General features: G+C 32.5%; 1 pseudogene; it reads right to left on the reverse strand.

Annotated features, from left to right (window-relative positions):
• Window positions 1-1728: 1728 nt before the first annotated feature.
• On the reverse strand, window positions 1729-2859 carry LOC128191268 (uncharacterized; annotated as a pseudogene).
• Between the last annotated feature and the right edge of the window lie 8257 nt (window positions 2860-11116).

Consider the following 11116-nt stretch of genomic DNA (forward strand, 5'->3'; position numbering starts at 1 on the left):
CATAGATGTAAGTGTTTGTATAATCGATTATTAAGCACATTAATCAATATACTACTTTGTTCAGGTCTCTGGACCAGCGGCAGTCTCTGTTGTTCTTGGAGTATGCCTCTCTGGTCCGAACGATATACATCATGCAACAGCCGTCTTCCACAACATTGTTTCTCCACACACAGAGAGAGAGAGAGAGAGAGAGAGAGAGAGAGAGAGAGAGAGAGAGAGAGAGAGAGAGAGAATAGGGCTATATGATTTCATTTTTCAGATATTGGAAGGATACCTTTTGAAAATTTTCCCAGATTAGAATTTTACGTCACCTCTGAGGAAGAGGACAAACCGCTCGCTTCAAGAGCAGTAGTAGCAATGTAAACCTGTATAATATTATTATACAGATTTATTTTTTTTATCTAATATCCAAATGCACACCTCTTTCTTACAGTCAAATAAATGATAATTTAGAAAACATAAATAAAACGATCACCTTGGTTGCTGGAACGTACATGTTGCATATTATAATTAATATCCCTTTGTATCTTAAAAATTTCAGTGCTATTCTAAGCATATTGATTGATTGTACATAATTTTGTTTGATTTTACAGTTCATAAACTTGGAAAATTTACTATAATTCCGTTACAAAATGTGATTTTTTCAGATTGAAATATATATATATATATATATATATATATATATATATATATATATATATATATATATATATATATATCATACATGTGGTGTATAATACCCGTGTGATAAACCTTTGCTTTATCAAAAGGGTGATGCTTTATTTAAATACTTCCGATCCGAACTATTTTTGAAACAGCCCCTTTAACGCTTCAGTGACCTATTTTCGAAAATTTCTAGTATTTTGGACACCTAATAATATCCACTACCAAAAATTGATTTAAATAGCATTTGTCGAAGATTTAAATTACAAATAATTACAAAACTACCATTATGAAGGAAAAGACATAACTATGTAGTTTATAAGGTTGCAAATCACGTTAGCTATCAAGGAGTAAATCCTGACGACGCAATGAAAACAAGTTTCTATACGAGATCTTACCGATATAATGCCTCCCAAGACTTTTATTTCACCACCAGTAAGCATCCTTGTTCAATATTTTCAATTTCAAATCATTAGGCTAGTGTTTTTTTTTTTATAAACCATCTACATCTGATCCTCGTTCGCGTTAATTCAAACTAACGAGCCTTCGAAACTCTGTGTATGTCAACAAACTTCTAATCAGTATTTTCATTTAATTATTTAATTCAGCTTTAAGGAAACAAGAGACTGATACAATTTAATTTAACTTTCTGTGTATTGCTTAAATATTACATTAAATGGCGCTTTAAATTAAGCGGCAATATCCCTCTATAACTAGAACTATAACAGTGACGTCATTGTATCGTAAATACCGAAGGAACGTTATTGTTATTTTTAAAAGTCTGAAGATTTAATGAAAACGCTTACGTTTAACTCTGTGTTGTCTTTTCATTTTTTTGGTGTAAAATATATATATGCATCATTCATATGATACATGTATTTATAATACTTAAATCTTAAAACGTGTAAATTGAATTTTTTATATAAATTCAACGAACATAATTCTACTCTTTGAATACTTATTCAAGTTGACAATAACAAAATGCAAAAAAAAAAAGCACGAAAAGATTTATTTTTCATAAAAAAGACATTCATCAGATGTAGTTAATGATTTTTTTAAAATATATCAACCGACAATCCAGTCTACAGGGTACCTCTCTGTTGATGCCGGAAGTGAAGAGTGCTCTCCTACCTTCCACCATACAGCTCTTTGGTTGCCATCTGTTGATGTCAAAGTAAATTTCCAGTATGGCGGAGTCTTAAAACGCCTTGGAATACCACCACTTCCGTTTTCATCACTGATGTATCTAATCGATTGGGCTGCAACTTCAGAGTTTTCTATTGCTATATTATCTGCTTCAATTATGCTGAAAGAGTCCACGGCCTCGTGGACTACTAACCGAAGCTGAGATCCAGCTTGTAAAGCAGTTATCAAGTCAGCTTTAGACCCGTGTGTCACAGAGCCTGTGCTGGAAGTAGATAGTACATTAGACCATGGCCTTGTCTCAATAAACCACGTGATTGCAAGTTTTTGAGCCGAGTTTCCTCTGTTCTGAGTGCTTCAAATACTATACGTAACTGTCTCAACATCACCGGTTGTGGAAGTGATTTGCCAAAACCAATAAACATTGGTTTTAAAATCAAAAATTGAACTCTTTGATAAATGGTCTAAAACTTGAGCAGAAACATGACCATTTCTTACATAAAGATTTTCTGGTTCAACAACGTAAATGTACGAACCTATTTTGACCCTGACTCTTTTGCCTGCAAGAACAGCTCCAACAAGCATGTCTAGAGAACCATCTGTTTCATGCCCTTAACTATTGTGACTGTACGCAAGTGTCCAGCAATCATCTACAAACCACTCCATTGGGGTATTCATGCTACTTTTCCCTCGACTTGTGTGCTCACCAACATTCCATCGAGACATCTCCAACCGGCCAGTAGTTGACCATATTGTTGCCCACCAGTAAACCTTTGACTTGAACTCCGCATGATTATTAACAATACTTTGACTGACGTGCCATGGATATTGCCCAGCTACGGATAACCTATCACCGGATACTGCAATATTTGTAAAGCTTGTGATGTATCCATTTTGAGGGTTGAGGACCTTAACGCTAGCGCCGTTCCGTACCGACTTTGCCAACAGAGATACATTACCACACTTTCTCCAGCCAGATTCCAGATTGCAGTAGACGGGCTTTGTCTGGCAATTACGTGATCTACAAATTATAGAATATAAAATATTTTTCATCATAGATCGAAAGATACAGGTATAGCAAGTATTTGAAAAGCTTTGAATATTCAGCAAATAACGTAACCTGAACATGCTCTTAGAAAAATATGATTTTTACGGAGGCATTTTAATTACATTGACAATTTTTATTATATTTTTACCGGCAGTCAGAGAGTGGTCGATTATATGATGCATGTGCTTAAGTAAAAATTGAGTCTGCGTTTTTATTGAATTAAATTTAAATGGCACAGATTTAAATGTGAATCTTACAATTAATATTTAAATACACGTCAGAATTTTTTTTAATAATTTTTACCATTTAAGTTTGTATTTTACAGATTAAATAAACATCTACATTTAGTAATTACAGATTAAATTGTAAAATCTACATTTGACATGTACACTGTAAATTAACATTTTTTAAGTGGAGAAAGATTTACACTTTAGAGGGTATTTGCATGTTTAAATGGGATAATGAACATGCATTGAAAAAGTGTCAATGGAACCAACACGCTTCCGTAGGGTTTCAGTTACCTTGCATACCAAGTTATATCATATGTCGTTTTTGTTTGCCCTCTATCAGTGTGTGCACCAACAGACCACCTGGACATATGCACGTGACCTGATGTACAGACGTTTAAGAACCACCAGTAGGCGTCACTTTGGAAATTGTTGTATCCAGATTTACTGATGTGAAAAAGTGCTTGAGCACAGATATTTTCATCTCCAGTCAGAATGGCTGATTGTATTGAACTGAAATATAACCCATTGTCTAAAGAAAATCTGATATCATCTCCGGCCATCAAATGATTCACTAGATCACGTTTACTTCCGCTTTTCTCTTTTCCGTCTTTTCCAGTTTTAACGATTGTTTTCCATTTTTCACTGCAACCTTGAAATAAAAATATATTACTGAAATGCCGTACAAATGCATTAATTCAAAATTAAAAGGCTAGTTATTTATTCTCAGTTTAAATTTGACACTTTTTTCCTTGGGTCTATTCAGAATTACAAAAATTCGAGTTATTTATATAATAGTAATTATTGCCATTATTTTTTAGAATTCCGACGCATAATTGTTTTCATATTAAAAACACTAACACTTATGTAAGTGCGGCATTTTTGCAACTGTCTAAGCTGTATATATCGATAAATTCAAATTTGCCATATGATAGACCATTGCTCAAAAAGTTTACAACCATCTTTGTTATCATTTAATCTCAACTGTCAGGTTAGATATTTACCTTTCAAAAAATAAATTCCTACATGAAAATATGTTTCCTAAAGGAAAAACAATATTCCTACAGGAAATTTGAAATTTTCTAAAGGAATACAAAAACTTCCTACCGGAACTTCAATTATAAAAGGATTTGAATATTTGATAAAATTCGATAGGAAATCTTAATTTCCTTTAAGAAAACTGCACGTCTGAATGAAATTCCTACGGGAAATTCCATTCTCCTGTATAAAATATAATTCTTCTAGGATTTTTTCAGTAAACATGCTAACAACAAGAGTGGTTGTAAAATCTCTAGACAATGGTCAGTCATTTGGTATATATGGATTTTTTTCCAAAACTGCATATTAAGTGGGTGCAGTTATGCCCCCTTGGCACTGGCATAATTATCCAGCTCAGTGTTAAAAGTGAACTCAGTAAAATTTCATTAGATATATGTTTAATGCATATGTGGCCAGCTGATCAACCAATTATCCATAAATTTTCCTTTAGAGTTTCAACATAATAGTTATTAAATAAACTACATGTATTATCATAGCCATTTATTTATACACATCTCTCCTTTTCCAGGAGATCATTATAGTCCGAAAATGATCTCGACCAAGCTCTCTCAAATTGAATGTGATTTTGGTGCAATTCTGAGGTAATATTGTCACTAAAATTTTACGTAAAAATTAAAATCTTTCATTGGCATTCAACAAGCACAATGAGAAGTTCGTTACATAATGAATGATTGTAAAGTAGACGACTTACCTGATAAAACGTTTTCAACCAGAAAAAGCACAGTTAAAAATATTTTTGCGAGTTGAGTCATTCTAAGAGAATTTTCAACTGCTTACTCTAGATTGATCTCTTTTAATATAGTTTATTTAGTAGTAAAAGAAAAATGCTAGAATACAATTTTGTGTACAATACTTATGCGGTAGCAAAAAATCATCCTTTGATGATTTTTGCATAAATCAGTTTTATCTTTTAAAAATCTAACACAGCTGTTACCAGCCTTGGCAACAGACTAAGGATCACTTGTTACACTAATGACAGTTGTAACACGTTTGAGACTTTTTTGAGTTGATCAAATTTGAGATATTTGTTAAAATTTCAACTTGATATACATGCACACATGCTGCTCGCTCGTCATCGCCGCAAACCATAGCCAATATGTCCTCTCTCATCTTAAGAAAGATATGTGAACCCTGCGCAATTACTTAAGATGTCTTAGAATAAGCGAACACATACAGGAAAATATTTCAGAAAGAAACACATTGCATGAATGTTTGTTGTTGTTTTTTTTAAATTCTTATAATTTTTATTTCTATTTAATGATAACAGTACATGTACTTTTATAATGTAATAACGAAATTAACATGTACATGAACATCTAGTGAAGGTTATTCCTAAGAGCATGAATACTATCCATTGTTTATAGAATATTACATTTAAGCATGTAAGCTTCCTTAGCTGCACAGAGATTGAGTAACTGAGTACTCATTTACTCAATCTCTGTGTAGCTAAGAAAGTGTAGCATGCTCGTCACAACCCGCCAGAGTAAGGAAAGTTCCACATTGTCTTATGGGAATTTACCAGGATACAAACCTTTGTGCAACACGTCTTTTTGCTTCAAAACTACTCTGAACTTGTATGGGTGTTGGTGATGCGACGCTTATATACCTTTTAACGCGGACGTCTGAGAAAACACCCCTTTATCAGAAGCGGGAAATTAAAAAAACCAAATCTATTTTCAATACACTGCTTTTTCATGATAGAATTGCTGCAGGTTAAGAAGTTAGCGATTATTTGCAGAAAAAAAATAATGTAACCCGCTAACGCAGGTTATGTATTTTTCTCTGCAACGTCGCTATCTTCATATCCCGAATAAATCACCAAAAGAAAGCATTTGAACGTTTAAATGAAACGCACTAGTAGTTAACCTTCTTGTTCATAACAGTCGAGAGTGTGATTGCTGTCTTGATTTGTATTAAGCATTTTTGTAAACTTAACAGAAGGTGGGACTAACCAGGCCAGTTTTTCATTTTGTTTGTTTTGCAATATAAGCAATCGTAAGAAAATGGTTTAATTCTTTTTGCTTCGTTATATATAATACGAGGGTTGTTAGAAAAGTTTGCGGACAAGTTCGTTTGTGAGCGGACTATTTGCATGATACCAGCGAAACTTTCCAGAATTAATCTTGACGTATTTTCTCTGAAATATGTAAAGATTTGTATGTATTAAATGCACCATAAAAAATACACAGCTTAATCATTTTGATAAGATATGCTTCACGGAGCATGTCAATTTTTTTTATATTTTTTTATATTTTGTACGCATATATCATTATTAAGAAAATATAAAAACGGTTTAAGCGCAGATGATATTTCATATGACATCAAAGTCACTTTTGAAGGTCATTTTCTGAAAGTTTCAATTAAATTGAAAAAATTATTACCGTTTTATCGCCGAATTTGTAAGAACAATGCTAAAAAAATGAGTCAAAAATGTTGACGTCAACTGACATCTTGGAGCACTGGGCCTTCGTTTAATGTTGTGTGCACGCAGGAAAATCTCCAATGGAGACCAATAAGGTTCTTAGATGCTGCTATTTTTCTAAACAAATGTTTACTCTTAGAATCACAAACGTTTAAAGATAAGAAGAACTGATATTTCATATTCTAGAGATGACCACTTAACCATATTTTCACAGTGATAGTGTTATACCACTAGTAGATGACACTGAAAATTTTAGCCCCCATGCAGGGTAGGGGCCTTTGTTGTTTTCGAGCCCGGTGTTTGAAATCCAATTATAAGGAAAAATGTATTTTTTAGGGCCCCATATCTCAAAAACTAAAGATGACTACATGAACATATTTTTACGGTCATTTAAAAGTAATAACATCATTTGAAAATAAACAATCGCTCATATATTTCCTTATCAAAATGATTGAAAATTACGATTCTGCTTTTCTTTTTTAAGAACTATATATAATATGATTTAAATTTGGCCCCCATAATTCGCAATTTTTTAAAGTGTTTCGGGTACAGTAAATATTATGTTATTTTTAGAAGAGTTGATTTAAAATATATTTTTTACCTATTCATTTGATTTATTTGCACTCACTTGCAGTATATGACGTCAGAAGTAACGCTATTACTACAATTCAATCAAAATCCACAGGTGCTTGAGGACAGGATCGACCCCCCCCCCCGCCCCAATATATAGACCCCCGGGACTTTATTTTTCTTTTTTATTAAATTATCCTTTAATGACATATTTCTAATCTAATTTATTCATCCATTGCCCAAAATTACATAAAACAATCATTTTTTAAAAAAAATCAGACCCTCTGTACATATAATATAATATATTTATGTAAAGAAAAAAAAGAATTGAAGTAAAACGACGATGTTCATTTTAGGGGGCCATCTAAGGCGCCCATATCATATATAGTCCAAAGTTTACGAACAATTTTTTTTAAAAAGGTACGCAGGTAAATTCATTATTCTTCAAAACATTTAATCAATTCATAAGATGACTAATGATATAATAAATAACTAGATAAATAAATCAATAAACTTTTATTCATAAAAGGAGCAACCGAAAATCAAAAATAAATAACCAACCTAAGCGCATACATGTATACGACTTTTTTAACTTGTTAGTTGATTAGAAGACCAAGCTTATATTTGAAAAAAAATAAGTCAGCTCATCACAATAGATGTGTTGGTTTTTTGGGGGTTTGGGGTTTTTTTTTTAATTACCCTTGTTTCATTGTTCGAAGAAATAATATGGTACACAAGTAAATCTTCATTGAAAAATATGAAACAAATAGTAATACATTTTTGTATACGATTTTTAGGTAAGTGAATCGTATATCTTGATTTATATGGCATCGTTTTCAAAATTGTATATTTATAAATCACGTTGCAAACTTAAAAGTGGAAAATTAGCAAATAGTGAGTGTAAATATATACATAAGGTTAGTTCAGGCTCCATTTCACATTTTCCAAAGTAACCAGCAAAGATACCGACATTGTTCTGGTTGTGAAGACATTTCACTTTTTTAACAAAATGTTTACATCATAAAATCTCGCGTTTCGTAAAAAATGTACTGAAAAATATGAATATGCGTAGCTTTAAAACAAAATTGTAACACTAACTTTTCACATGCTTTTAATATATAATCAATTAAAATACCCCTTACCCATGATTTAGAACCCCATCAATCAAAATAAAACTAAAACATTTCAGTTCTCATCATATCATTGCACCCTGTCTCCCCTTTGATATTTAGAAGAAGAAATATATAATTGTTTTTAAGATCGTCAATTCGAAGGGTATTAATTTAAAATTGATAGCCTTTTGGACGAAGGGAGTAATACATTTCCACTTTTTATTCCCTTCCTCTACAAAATTAAGTCAAGATTGTACAGTTAGTTCCCTCGGAGAAGCTTATACAGAGATGGTAATACATTGGAAAATTAAAGTTCCAAACCAGCGTATTTTTACTCAAATGTGTTCTCACGTGTTCTTAACGTCGAAGTCGAAACTGTAGATAAGCATCGATTAGATGAAAAAGATTCGAGGTATTCCGAAATCCGTGTAAAAGGTGTTCCAAAAAGGTGTAAAAACAGGTGAAATAAACGATGATGACACATGGATGTTATGGAGGCGCGTGCCTTAGTTCATATTTGGGGTTAAAAAACCATGAAATACTATTTTATTCTATGTATTAATAAATGCCATAATTATCCTTTTTTATGAGAAATTAATATCATATCAATTATTGCAAATTATTGCCACGAATGGTCCACCATATACATGGCCGGAATGTAAAAAAAGGGGGAAAATCCACTATGTAGTAGGTTTTCCGTGGGGGTAATCTGGCTATAAAAAGGGGGAAAGCCCACTATATAGTCAGCTTTCCCTGGGGAAAAACTGCTATATAGCCATTTTTCCGGGGGGAAGAACTGCTATATAGCCATTTTTCCGGGGGGAAAGATGGCTAAGGGGAAAAGGCACTATATAACACCAGACGACTGTCCGAGGCTCGCCGCCGTATTCCGCACTGCCGACTGACAATTGTACATAACTATATATATAAGAATCTGAGCAATAAGTATAAATTGAACGTTGATTACATTAAGTAAGCTGAGTGAAAGACTGACAGATACAAAATAATCTAATGAACTCAATTAGTCTTATAAGTCCTAGACTTGAAACACAGATACTCGCACAATGTTGTTTTAACAGATTAGCAGTTCTTAAGACATTAATTCTGTCTCTTTAAAATCACACATAGAGTCCGAAAAGTGCTAATCAATGATTGAATAAGTAAATTAGTATGAAATAGTTTGTGAGAAAATATAAAAAAAACAGATGTTGAATTTAAAAAAATAAAGTCCACAATAAAGTTATTAATGAAAAGTGGATTTCGCACGATGATACTATTGACTAGAGATACTGTTCGTGGCTTTCGTTTGGTAGTTCTTGACTACGAATTACACCCCCACAAACTTGTACCAATACATCTGTTTAATATTTATTAAAATCATTTCCAAACTAACTACCAGCAAAATTACGTCCCCACGAACCAGGAAAATTCTGGCTTCCTGCTTACATTGACCCCGCGAATAAAATGATTCCATACTGATATTGTAATATATTCTAAACAGCCTCTGAAAATTAATTGTCATTTTTATAATCATAAAGGCTTATTATACATAGTACTGTGACTCTATCAATCGTCCGTGAACAACGACTCTGTGGTTATTTGTACATTAGTTTACATTTACCTTTATCCCCCGGCCCGTGAGACATCTTATACAAATAAGGTTTGGATAATTACAACAATGAATATTTTCCCCGTTTTTTAACTGCGAGTTAAAAAAAAAGATTTTAAAAATTGGATACACGGCAAATAAAGACGAACAAATATGGTTGCTTACCAAAAAATATAGATTTAGATTGATTAAACCATAAGGGATATTTTGATGAAGTGTGAGTGTACGCTAATAATAAATATAATACAAACAATAGAAACATGATAAAATATGTCAAATTGCATTTTCACATAAGTTTTAAAATGGCAGATTTTATACCCTGTTTAATGGTTTGTCCGATTTATGTCATATTTTAAAGAACAAATGGACAGGTACACTGTACGCAAGCGACTAGTTGATAACGTAGAACACTGGACTAAGAACATTCATGTGAAACCGTCTACGATATGTTGTGTCCAATTTAAAAGATGCAGTTGAAATTTAATTTCAATCAAGAATTTCTTTGTTGCAAATGCTCTGAACAAGAATACAGCTGAAGACATGAAAAGAAAGCATCAGGAATTGAGAGGAGAGGGATGAACTGAAGTTCTAAACTAGAAGACGGTCGAAAATGAGTTTGTATCATCAACAAATAATTAGTTTTTGTACTTCTAATGTTTCTTTCATATGAATGAAAACTATCGTAAAAAGTCCAAACGCTTTTAAAATGTCGATCATTTGGTTAAATATTATATCAACGTTAATTTTTTTCAGCGCTCTATCACTCGTAACTTGGAGAGGAGAAGTGCAGTATATATTGCAATCATTACTAAATGCTGTATTTAAAAGCTAGCATCTCTTTAGCATTTTATCCGATTCATGTCTAAAAATGAATTATTTTAACACATAAAGGTTACGGATAATGTTTATTGTGATTGAAAACAATACTAAAGAAACGTTGCACCAACGGCAGCATGAAAATAAAACACTGCGCACTCGAATGATACTCGCCTTTTGGTTGTGAACCAAAATAAAGGCTCTTGCCATGTTAAAGTTGGACTTAAGATAAGTATTTTGATTGTCTTTAGATTATGACAGACCTTTAATATTCATAGATATTAATATGAATTTTTAGATCTTATGACAAATTTGGTTTTAAGATAGATCTTAGTCATAATTAAAATACTTTTGTGAAACGGGCCCCTGTTCTATATAAAATTCACCTTTATATTGACTTAAGGTACATCGCGATCGTTTTTATCACTTACCACACATCAGATAACT

The sequence above is a fragment of the Crassostrea angulata genome, chromosome 7 (assembly GCF_025612915.1).
Source record: "Crassostrea angulata isolate pt1a10 chromosome 7, ASM2561291v2, whole genome shotgun sequence".
Lineage (NCBI taxonomy): Eukaryota > Metazoa > Mollusca > Bivalvia > Ostreida > Ostreidae > Magallana > Magallana angulata.